Genomic DNA, 12,713 nt, shown 5'->3' with positions numbered 1-12,713 from the left:
TTTGGAATCATTAATAATAATAATAATAAAATTTATTTATAACCCGCCCTCCCCAGCTGAAGCCGGGCTCAGGGCGGCTAACAACACTAAAACAGTACAACATTAGTTACACTTCTGAGCATACCCATCGGTGTTCGTCAGTCTTCACTCTCCATATGTTTTTGGACTACACCTCCCACACTTCCCACACTGCCTAGCCAATGTTTGTTTTTTTAAAAATATATTTATTAACAATTTTTTAGTTTAATTACAATACCAATAAGCAAAACAATGAAGCATATCTCTTAACATAATTTTCTTATCATCTTTGGACTCCCTCACATCCCTCACTCCTGCTTTCCTGACCAAAAAAATTTTTTCCCAACAAATTTATCCCCTTATTTTCATTCTTGTTGTCTAATTTTCCAATATTGTATCTCTAATTTTAGATATCCTTTATTCAAATCTTAAAGTATTAAATATATCATTAAAATTCTCCAAAAAATTTTCTTTTCTTAAATTTAACTTATCTTCATATATCACATATTTAACTTAATGGTGCCCAGTTGTTTATATTCTAGCATCCTTCTTAACATTCATATAATTTACAATATTTTTGTAGGTAGATCTTAAATTTCTTCCAATCTTCTTCTAGCGTCTCTTCTCCCAGGTCTCGGATTCTGCCAGTCATCTCAGCTAATTCCATATAGTCTATCAGTTGCATCTGCCATTCTTCCAGTGTGGGTAAATCTTGGGTTTTCCAATGCTTAGCGACGAGTGTCCTTGCTGCTGTAGTTGCATACATAAAAAATGTTCGGTCCTTCTTTAACACCTTCTGGCCGACAATACCCAGAAGGAAGGCCTCTGGTTTCTTAGGGAAGGTATACTTAAATATCTTTTTCAGCTCATTATATATCATTTCCCAGAAAGCCTTCACTCTAGGGCAGGTCCACCAGAGGTGGAAGAATGTTCCTTCATTTTCTTTACACTTCCAACATTTGTTATCAGACAAGTGGTATATTTTTGCAAGTTTGACTGGGGTTAGCCAATGTTTGGAGCGACAGGAGTAATAGCCCAGCAATACATGATGACATCTAAAGCAAAATCAGAGTGAAGGTGCGACGTTAACATATGAGAGTGCTGGAGGTGAAATAGTTAAACAGGTTACCCAATCAGGACCCAGGGGGGTGGAGTCAGAGGGACTATAAAACCAGCTCTGGGAGGGGCAAAGGGAGGAGTTCATTGAGTTGGGTGGGAGTTGGGTAATTGGTTGGAGTGGGAGTGAACTGGGATAGAGTTTGTGGGTAGGTTGAGTTAGTGTAGCGAAATAAGCTGAGTCAGGAATAGTTAGGGGCTAGGAAGACAAGTAAATATCTGAGAGGTGGTTTAGTGAGTGAGAGCAGGTAGCGGAAGTTATAGGTCTGGATAGGCACCCCATGATTGTAACTGACCGATACCGTTTATGAAACCACACACTTGTTAAACTGCCATAAATAAACAAAAGTTTATGTTCCAATTCATCCCTGACTGGACTCAGTATTGTACCATGTAGGGCCTGGGTGGTGGCAGCGAGAAATAAAGTGGTGGCACAGTGATCAATAGACAGCGAAATGTCCAGGGACCCTGTGTGATTGCCACAGAAGGTATTGCTTTCTGCCCTCACTCTGCCTTCTTGATGTTATTTTAATTGAATATTTTGATTGATTTTAATTGTATTTAAATGATTGCTTTGCTTTTAAAATTGTTGTAAGCCACCTTGGGAGTGTTTCTTGCCCTAAAAGGCAGCGCATACATTTATAAAATCAATAAATAAGTTGTGGTTTCTTAAAAACAGACAGACAGACAGACAGACAGACAGACAGACAGACAGACAAACAATAATAGTAGCAGCAGAAAAGAGTGACAATTGGGGACAGCATTCTGCCACTGTTTAATGTTTGTGATCTTATGTGGGCTGAGCATGCTGTTCATTTATGGGTCACACCTATCCAAGACCTGATTTAACTCAGAGTATATATCACATTGTCATGTATCAGACAATGAAACAATGTGCACACAATGGGGAGTGTACTATAAAATCATATGTGACTGCTTGCATCAGTTATGTTTAGGTTGTTTTAGGAAGAGCTCAGCCCTGAGACAGTATACTGGGGTTCAGCCACAAGACTTTAATGGCTGGGTTCAGCCATGGAAAATGTAAAATAATTACTCAAACCAGGAAGACCCTGAGTAGGGTCAGTCAGTCACCACTGAGTAACCATACTCTGTAGACCCAGAAAGCTTGGCTTATAGGACAGATGATGCGATGCCTTAGCCCCAACCCCTTTTCTCTTTTAAAATAAATTAAACACTACTTGTAATTTTTTTTAGTGAAACAGAATTGCTTTATTTCTTCTGAAAGTGAGTGTCTTCATAAACATTCCAACTACAATTACAAGAGTGAATAAACTTCTTGGTCTGAATTGCTACTATTATGCTAGTGTAATCTTCTTCTGTGAAAGTCACTTTTCCCACAGTAATTCTGCTCTAAGTAGTGCAGAATCACTATGAATAGCTATCTGAAAATCACTGAAATGACTCTAGACGCCTATTGTACACCCAAGGTTGTTTCTACCCTTGATACAAACCTTAAGTAATTTATTTTCTAACTGACCTGTTTGGACTGTATCACTTCTAGCTGGCCTGATTTTTTATCAGTGACCTATCAGGACAATTCTCATTTGAGTACTAATTTGGCAAAAGATGTACATACAATCTCTACTGTTGCCTGATAACCATAGCTGTCAACGTTTCCCTTTTTTAAAGGGAAATTCCCTTATTCTGAATAGGATTCCTCGCAAGAAAAGGAAAACGTTGACAGCTATGCTGATAACCCAATGAGCAGGACATTTGCTGGAAAGAAAATGCCATTGATGTGAGAAGTCTTTACCTAGGAGCAGTGGTGGAGCTTCATGCTCTGGCACTGGGGGGTGGAGAGCAGGCAGGGGCGGGGCTGCCATCCACCCTGGGGGTGGGGTGTGGCGTGGTGCCCGCAGGGGCGTGGCATGCATCCTGGGGCATGGCGCCCAGCTGGGGGGGTAGCCGCGATGGCACCCTACCGGGATTGTGCTGCTGGGGGTGGTGCGCTACCCCCCGCACTCCTCTTCCTCCGCCAGTGCCTAGGAGTAAATGTTCTTGGAGATAGTGCCAATATTTACTTATGTACATATTATGTACAATACGTATTCGGTTGTTCATGACAGCTGGGTTATAGGCAGTTAATTTCTTGTGATTCAGTCTTGATCCCATTTGTTTGAGTTCTACGCTGTCCAAATTTCAAGTGCTGCATGATTTTGTTCAGTCATCAGAAATACAAGTAGGCTCTGAAACAGGAGGCTTTTTCTAGACAAGTAAGGGGGATGTGATAGAGATATATAAAATTATGCATAATACTAGAATCTAGGGTCACTCGGAGAAACTGAATAGTGGGAGATTGTGGACAGACAAAGGAATTACTTTTTCACAAAATGTATAGCTAGAGTTCACTACCATGAGATGCAGTGATGGCTGCCAATTTGGACATCTTTGAAAGGTGATTAGACAGATTCATGGAGGATAAGGCTTTCTGTGGCTGCTTGCCATGATGCCTATATTATCCCAGTGTGACAAGTTGGCCACTGTAGAGAAAGAGTGCTGGACTAGATAGTTCTTTGGTCTGATTTAACAGAGCTCTTCATATTTTCTTATTCTGAGCTATATTTTTTCTGTAGGGAATGCTGCTTTAGGTTTTCTTTGTACGTTTTGTTTTTTGTACTTCAAACATCAGGGTTCCCATGAGCAGGCTACTACCTTATTTTTGTCTCTTAGTAGCTCTGCTATAGCTCCAAATCCTGTTGGCACTCACCAGCTGAGTTTAGAACTACTTCTCCGTTTCCTCTCTCTATATGCCAGTTTTTCAGAAACAGGAAAGTACAACAAATACATCCAGTAAACTTGCTATGCAGGTTTCTCTCAGGGGTTTCCCTGAAACCAATTTTCAACTCTGCAGATACTAGGCATGATCCAAAGGGAGCCAAGTGCTTTCACATCCCATTTACTTCAGTAGGAGACATGAGACATATATAGAGTTCAAGGCCTGCTCTTGGATACATTCACAATTAGATTGTGGATAAATGCACGTGTATTAGGAGCTTTTGCTCCGATTACTTTTTTTTATACTTCATAACATAATTTATTCCCCACAACTCAAAGAGACACACCTTCTTTTAAATAAGCGGTTGCCTGTTTTGCAGCATCCAGATGCACACCTAAGTTGCCAATGCATGCCAAAGGCACCAGTATTATATTTTAAGTGAGCTGGGCCCTTTCCCAATATATATTAAACTGTCTGCTTATATGGGTGGATCTCCCTTGATGGATTAAGTGTGTAGAACCAGTGAGAATGTTAGGGACTTCAGAGAAATAGTCACAAATGGACTGAAATGTGACAGCATATTGGAGGCAGATGACCCTCTGAAGGGGGTCACCCTCTGCTGTTCCTCTACATGGCGCCTCAGGGTTTTGGTGGTACCATGACCCATGGAATACCTATTGTTTATATGGAATACCTATTGCATATATGGAATACCTATTCTCGTCAGCACATTGGGGACTAATGAATTCAATGAGCAAATAGAACAAAAACAGGACTAGGAAACTGATGAGCAGTGATTAAAGGAATTAGTCCTGGTTAGCTTATAAAGAGGATGCCAAGATATGATCTCTACAAGAATGTGATGCAAATTAACAAGATTCACGGCAAATCTTTGAGAGAAACGCAGCAAATAAGGGCTGAGCAGGCCTCTCCTGTGAATGCCACACAAACCTCACAATGCAGGTACAAAACCCAAAAGCGGTGTTTCTGAGAAACAGGACTTATGCTGGCAGTTATAGACATTACGTCAAAACACTGGAATACATCTCCATCCTTGTAATGTAATGTGGCTAGGATTGTCATAGCTGGTATAAAATTGTCATTCCAATTTGCCCAAGTCATTAACTTTATGCAGTTGAATGGCCTTTACCCATTCTCATAACAGCAATGATGCTATCAGTGTGTGTGCGCTCTCTCTTTCTCTCTCTCTCTTTCTCTCTCTCTCACTGGTTTGGGATATAATAACCTTAGTCTTGACCCTGCAGGAAAATAAAATAAAATCCCTAGGTAGAGTGAAAAATACCTGCTTGTCCATGCAGAATGCATATAACGGGAAGGACTGTCTAGTAAGGCAGCAAGAAGAGTCCAAGATGAGGCTGAAGGTATGTGATTAGATAGGACCCTGGGGTAAGTCAACTCCTAGGGGACATTATAAGTGAGTGAGTACTGCTGAAGCAGCAGACACGTTGCTGCACTCCACCGTAGGGAAGCCTGGATTGGCATTACTACACACATGCCCTGTGTGGATGTTGCTCCAGGCGCATAAGTCTCTTTTCAAAGCTGAGGAGAAGAAAGCAGGTGAGGACAGCAGGGAAGAGAATCAGGAGGGAAGAGGGAAAGCCACATCAAAATGCATGACATAAATTAGATGTGCTTCATGTGAAAGCCAAGCTGCCAAGTTTTCTTTAGAATTGTGTGGGTTTGCATTGTCTTCCTTTGCTAAATTCCTGAAGGAGTGATAGATACAAGCAAATGATCAAAAATGAATAAATAGTCTTGTAAAGGTGAACAACAACAAAAAGATACAACTTGTCTGCAGGAAAAGGCTGAACGGTTCACCTTTGTTGATGAAAACAGAGTCTCTATACTCTGAGGCAACTGCTAATTTGGGAGTTCCTGGGATGATGTTTTTGGAGAAATGCATGTCATAAGTGGAGGAGATTGTCCCTATTGTCGTGGGCAGTTGAAGGCCAGAGGAACTGGCATGGATTACTCAGTGTCTAACGGTTTTGGCAGTGGCTTTGGGTGTTAAGTATCAGCTAACATGTTTACCCCTGGCCTTGAGATGTCCATTCACAAAGACCCCTTTCTTTGCTTTCTGGCATGAATCCAGGACAACCTTGGAATATTCTCTCCCCTCCTCCCCTCCCTGCTCCTGACCCATCATTAGAGATAGGGGTTGTCTTGAAACTTCATCTGAGAAACAGCACAGCCCAAGAATGCTCACTGACCCATAACCTTCAGATGCTTATAAAATGGGACTTGTATGCCTATGAATGCAAGTCTTTCACAGCATAAATTAAATAGTAAAATAACTCCAGTTTACTTGTCACTTTGAAATACCTGGATTTGCAGGAACCCTGATGGGTAGGGTGGGGAGGGGGCGGAGAAAACCTCCAGTTATAACATTTCTTTTATAACTTTAAGAGAAAGATTCAAATGTTTTAGCTTCAAAATCAGATGGTACTTACTCCTCACTGATCACATGGGCATTAGTTTTGATTGATATTCAGAATGATTCTGAGTTGCACCTGCTACTGAATTAATGGAACATGGCACTTAACACAGAGAGAATAATATATATACTTTCATATATGAAAATATGTTTTACTGTTGCTTGCTTTTTAAAGAGGGGAATAGTAGTGATCATAAAAGGATTTTATGATGTTCTTTATTATAGGTCGTTACTCTTCTTTTCTGTTCAATTTCTGCTTCTGATGTTGTGGTGGCTTATACTTGTCTAGATGTGGTCCTGCTTATATGAATATTGCTCATATCCCCTCCCCCCCCCCGTGCTTTTCTTTTGCATGACCTTATAGTTCTGCTCACAAAAGCATTATAAGTTTTCTACTAGTTCCATAAATATCATAGGACTCAAAGGTCTGGTTCTATATATAGTTGTAGATGTATATACAATTTGGTAAGAGATTTTTTTTAAAAAATAAAAAGATTGTTTAAAATCAGATTTTAATTTTTTTTAACAATAGGCTATGTTTTGAAATTTTTTTATAATATTTATTAAATTTTTAACAAGAAAAGGGTTACAAAACAGTAAAAAAAGATACAAAAAAATACAAAAACCAAAATTAAGCATAAAAATAAAAAATAAAAAATAAAAATCCCTCTTTCTGATATCTTACCACTCATTTACTTGTTTTCATGACTTCCTCACACCTCCCTTTTTTGTATTCCATTTAAAAATTTGTTCAGCAAATTCATACCCTCTTAGTTTACCCTTAATTATTTAACCTCACATATTATAACTTCAAATTTTCATCTAATATCAATCCACTCTTGCATATTCTTGTTTTACCTTATTACTAGAACCACTTCGTTTCATTCCAACGTCATTAACATACAATAATTTTATAGTGTTTCTGTAGATAGATTTTAAATTTCTTCCAGTCTTCTTCCACCAACTCTTCTCCCTGGTCTCTGATTCTGCCAGTCATTTCCGCCAATTCCATGTAGTCCATTACTTGCATCTTCCATTCTTCCAAGGTGGGTAGGTCTTGTGTCTTCCTATGTTTTGAATTTTGATTGTCATTTTATTAGGTGAACATCTGGAGTATCATGTGACTCAGCCTGGTGGTCAGCTGACTACAGAAACTTCATGTGGATAGACTTGGAGCATAGCTGTGTGACAGGCTGGATAAATGATGGGAAAATGTTTGGGGCCAGGGATGAATTTTGGTTGTAGTTGCTAGGATGATACATTCATTCAAGGAAGGAGAGATATGCCACTGCGGGACAGTGGCTAAGTAAAGAAGTGAGACTTTGCTTAACAACAACAAAAAACAGAGCTCTTCAGTGCTTTACAGACAACATATTGTACAGTCTCTCTTTAAAGCCCGTGGACCCAGAGAAACACAGAGATTAAGAAAAGTTAGCTATCTGGCATTTAAAGGACAGAAAAAGAGAGTGGAAGGATGCTCTGTGGCTTGTCCTGATATGATTTGGGAGGGTTTCCTGACTGTGCTTTGACTTGGGGAGGGGGGAACCCCCAAATGACCCTGATTTTCCTCATTACTCAGCTCCCTATAGAGGCTGAAAAGGCATATATTTTTGGACTAAACAATAAAGAGAAACATAGACTATGTATGTGCTTTTTATATATTTAATACTATAGGAAATAACCTGAGCTAATTGTAGGTTAAAGAAAAATCTCATCATACAAGCAAACCTGGATCACTGTTGAAAGAATGCAGCCTGTTAGCAGTATTTCAGGGCCTGCTGCTTCACTCATCAGTGTGAATAGCAAATTTCTTATTGACTTCAAGGAGAACAGGATTAGGCCCTTAGGCTGTACACAAGAGTCGATGTTGGCAAAAAGAATGCACAGCGCTAGAAAACACATGATTAGATAAATCCTTTTGCTGCCCTGAAGCCTTTTTACTTTAATGCTGTAGTATATATCTGTGGCAGATAGCAAGTTGATGTCTGTCAGTAAAGCTCATCCTTCCTTCCCTTAATAATGTGCACTTCTCCTCTGCTAACGTGTGTATGCTTTTCCCATAATGAAAGAGTGTTAAAAACTTAGAGTGTGATACCAAAGTTATAATAAGGATTGCATTTGCATCATCTTGGGTGTTTGTTTGTGTGTGTGTCTAAAACACTGACCATAAATATATTGCTGGTTTATCCTCCTGTAGCATCAATAAAACATTTAATTTGTCAGGGGAGAAGCCAGTGCATACCTGCCTGCAGGAAGAACTCTTGTGGACCTGGCAAATCCGTTGCCTTAAATCCAGGCTAAAAATGTCCACCTCAGCCTTTTGTTTTTGTTTTTAACAGCTAAAGAGAAATTTAACCTGCAACAAGTCACTTTTACTATCACTACCATCTCCATGCTGACAAAAGCCATTCCTGCCAATTCATTACCTGCCACGTAGCTCTTTAAAGTACAACATCCTTGTAAGAAATAAGGGTGGGAGGGGGAGTAGGGTGACCACTTTATATGTGTGGTTCATCATCAGGACAAGCTGAAATTTTGCGTACAAAAACCTTTCTAAAGTGGTTTGTGCTATGTCATGTACAGTCAAAGTTTTTCTTGGGCTGAACCACTCATAAGATTAGTGTGAGCGCCCTTTGAGCCTAAGCACTGCTTTGTTTCTTCCAGAGTGAGAGTGTGTGTTTGTGGAGGATGTGATGCTGGCCTAGAACTTCATACCCTGAAAACTCAAATGTGAATGTGGGAATATGGTTGAAGTTACCTAGTGGTACGAGGAAAAGGCCACTCTGCAGATACTCAGAAGCACTCTCTTCAGTTATTATTGCACATATTCTAGAGTTTAGGTCTGCAGTTGAAAACCAGTTCAAAGCTAATTCCTCTGAGCTTGCATTGAAAGCAAGGAGCTTTTGCATAGAGTTATTGTGACTATCAGGGCAATGTGAACTTTTCTTGAAGATACACAGCTACTTTTCTGGCACAATATGGCACAGTACTGGTCTAGTAAGCACCACTTCAAAGTGACATATTCAGCTCATTATTGAGGAAGGATTTAATTCTTAGGAAATGTCAGCTGTGGTCAATATGCTGAAGGACATAAGAGAAAGAGGCGGTGCGGGTGTCCTATCTATATTTTTCAATATGCGCAGTAAGAGCAATATTACGAATATCAGCTATGATTACAATAACCACCTGCACAAAAGCATAATAACATCAGAAAGCAGCAGTTGTAGCAATGGTTCTTCCACAACATTAGGAAGATGAATATTTGGAATGGGTTGTGGATGTAGCTGCAGTGGATTGTCTAATGATAGAAAAATTGCTTTTTTAGAATTTGAACATGAAACAGTTTCCTGTCTTTGCTTAGCATCAGCTCAGTAATTCACCAACATCTGGAAAAGATCAATCATCGCAGTGACTGTGACAATGCTGTTTGCCATCCATGTTCTCCATTAAGTCCAGTATCATCTAAACATAATTCTCTGTGTAGGTTTGCAGAGAAAGCACCAATTGCACAAGACCAGAGTGGTGCACTCTGTGTAGAAAAGCTAATCACAACCTGAAAATTAAGGTTGCCCAAATGATGTTCCACAGTCATAGCTATTTTGTGATTCAGGGAATGGAATCTGATGGTGGTTTTTGCCAAACAAAAGTTGGGAGAGAGGCTGTTGTTCACCTTCTTTTATGACCACTGCATAAAAAGATGTGTTCCATAATAATTACAATTCCTGTTCTCTGTTTCCTTGAATATCAGCTGGCAGTAAGCTTTGCTCATTTCCCTAAGCATGTACGTTGGGGTTTTTCTTTTTGAGTTCCAGAGTTACAGCTTTGATCACTTCTTGATCGCTTAAAGGCTGTGAGTCAGTTATATTTCCCAGTTTAGTTGTCACTTCAAAGGCATTTAAGGGGGTTTCTCCAACAGAAGGCAGCCAAGGTTTTCTTCTGACACAGTTCAACAACATAACATAGATATTTCACATCCATGCAGAAAAAGGGAGGAGGAATAATGCACAATATTTATCCATTTATATAATCATTCCAATAATAGGCACCAACTTTCTAGAAGGACAAGATGTTTTACAATATAATCTTTTCCTGTATAAATATTTGAAAACATAAAGGACCCAACACCAACCATGAAAAACAAAAACAAAAATATGGATATACAGAAAAATGAAAGCCAGCTTTTGCCACCCCTGTCTGCTGCCACCCATTTGCAGTTTCTCAGCTGCTTTGTCTGTTTTATGACAGATATAGTTCTGGCATGTACAAATTCATATTGTGAAGCAAAACTATATTTAATCAGTTAATATGCAAAGTGCAACAAAACTGTGACTAAAAAAAGAGTTTGTGACATTCTGGTAACATCATTGTTAAGCGACAGCCAACCACGAAAGATTAAACTGGTACTCAGTCATAGGCAGCTGCTGTTTCTCATGAGAAATAATCCTTAAGTTAAGGACTTGTTAACAGAACAGAGGAGAGAGAGAGAGAGAGAGAAAGAAAGAAAGAAAGAAAGAGAGAGAGAGAGAGAGAGAGAGAGAGAGAGAGAGAGAGAAGGGGTGGCACAAAGTGAGAGAGTATGGGTGAGAGTGTAATAAAAGAGGTGACACTACCCATGTTTTACTCTTCTTCCTGCACACACCTGCCTCACCTTCCTATACCCCACTCCTCAACAGCCCTGGATCATGCAACCTGACCCATTGCAATCTGTGGCTGCCTCAGCCCAACTGATGCCTGGATTCTCCTGAATCAGCCTGATTTGGTTCTAGACTCAGCTGAATCCTCATGTAAGCTTATCTACTTGACCAGTGGCACATTAGGGTGTGAGATATTTGATGGGCACCCGAAGAAAGGTTTAACATGATTGCTGTAAAGTGAAAATATAAGGAAAGGATCACATCTGCAACTGTCAGGGTCTGTCAGGGTCTATCGAACAATGTGGAGGGAGGGAGGAAAACAGCAGGCATCTAGCTGGCCACTGTGGAAATGGAATAGTCTGCTCCAGGAAGGGTCCTTTCCAATGAGAAGTCTTAGGCTGAAGATGTAGCTCTGAGGCTGGGCTATTCTAAGGCTCTGTGGAGCCAGACTGGTTCAAAGTGGTCAGTGGACAAGTCAGCTTGTCTTGCAGACTATGTGTCATCCTTGATGGACAGTCTGCAAGGCGTATTATAGAAATGCAGCTGTCGACAGGAGTGCCAAATTGGCCCTGTGACCATGGGTGCCCAGGGCAATGGGTGCCATTCAGCGTGCATGGCCCGGGCACTGAAATTTGTGGGTGCCCAGCCCCTTTATGGGGAATTTTGTAGGTGCTCGGGTGACCCGGGCCACAGGGAGTTGGCACCTATGCCCATGGATGTGGTAGGGTGTCAGATCCTAGCTGCTGAAAACACACACACCTTCACATTTGCAAAAGCTTTATCCTTTCATATATGCCGTCAACCAGTGAGTAGAAAGTCGGAATAGGGATAAATTCAATTCAGTTGCATTTTAACCAACCTAATTTACACTTCCCCAAACCAATACATGGGTTGAAACACATCTATCCTGCAAAATCTGTACTCCAAATTTTGTGATGCAGTTCGCCAACCATAAAATGCATACAGTAATACATATATTAAGGGGAAATTATATGTAAAAATGCATTATTGCATTATTGAAGGGAAAATTGCTTGCAAACATATTAGGGCACATTACATACAGAAATGTGCACTAGAATCCTGGCAAACTTTCATGGGATTTTTTAGAAAGAAAGAAAATAAATCTCCAACTGATGCAGAAATGTGGTAAACATACCTTAAGACCAGAAACACGAGAAATTGCTAGAAAAGGAAACTAATAGATTGGTGCATCCTGAGTGGAAAGGTTCCATGATTAGTATATTATATGGAATGTCTGATTGCAAGGAAAGCTGGTACAGGTGAATCTTGGATGATAATCATACTGTGTCAACAGCAGTGAAAGAACAAAGAATAAATCAAATCTTGCTCAGAACTCATATCATTAATATAATTGCTATTATTTAATTAGACCAGGCTAGAACTTTGGGACAAGTGAGTATTCAAAGCAAGCATTGTGAGAGTGCCAACTAGCAATGTATTGAGTTCAGGTGTCTCATGAGTTTGTTAGAAGGATAAAAAGGTTCCTGTAGAAAGGGAGAGAGGGAGCAGGAGCGGGAGAGTGGGAAGGAGTTAGTCAGTTAATGGATATTGCTAAATGACTACAGCAACACCAACATAATTCATTTTATTTTTAGCAAAAGAGCAAAGAGGGCTAAAACAGGAAATGTAAAAAGGATGCTATGAAATTGCAAGAGAGTCCATTTGGAAGACGAAAATGACTTGTGGGGTGAGTTTGTCCATTGAAGAATGAAAGGAAATGCATTCCTGATCC

General features: G+C 40.0%; 1 long non-coding RNA gene across 1 annotated transcript in view; it reads right to left on the bottom strand.

Moving 5' to 3' along the window:
- Window positions 1–12,713, bottom strand: part of LOC309339476 — a 464,046-nt gene that overhangs the window by 442,147 nt on the left and 9,186 nt on the right. The gene's annotated exons all lie outside the window — the stretch shown is intronic.

Source organism: Podarcis erhardii, assembly GCF_964252035.2.
Source record: "Podarcis erhardii genome assembly, chromosome: 3".
Lineage (NCBI taxonomy): Eukaryota > Metazoa > Chordata > Lepidosauria > Squamata > Lacertidae > Podarcis > Podarcis erhardii.
This window is presented reverse-complemented; position numbering and strand designations above follow the sequence as displayed.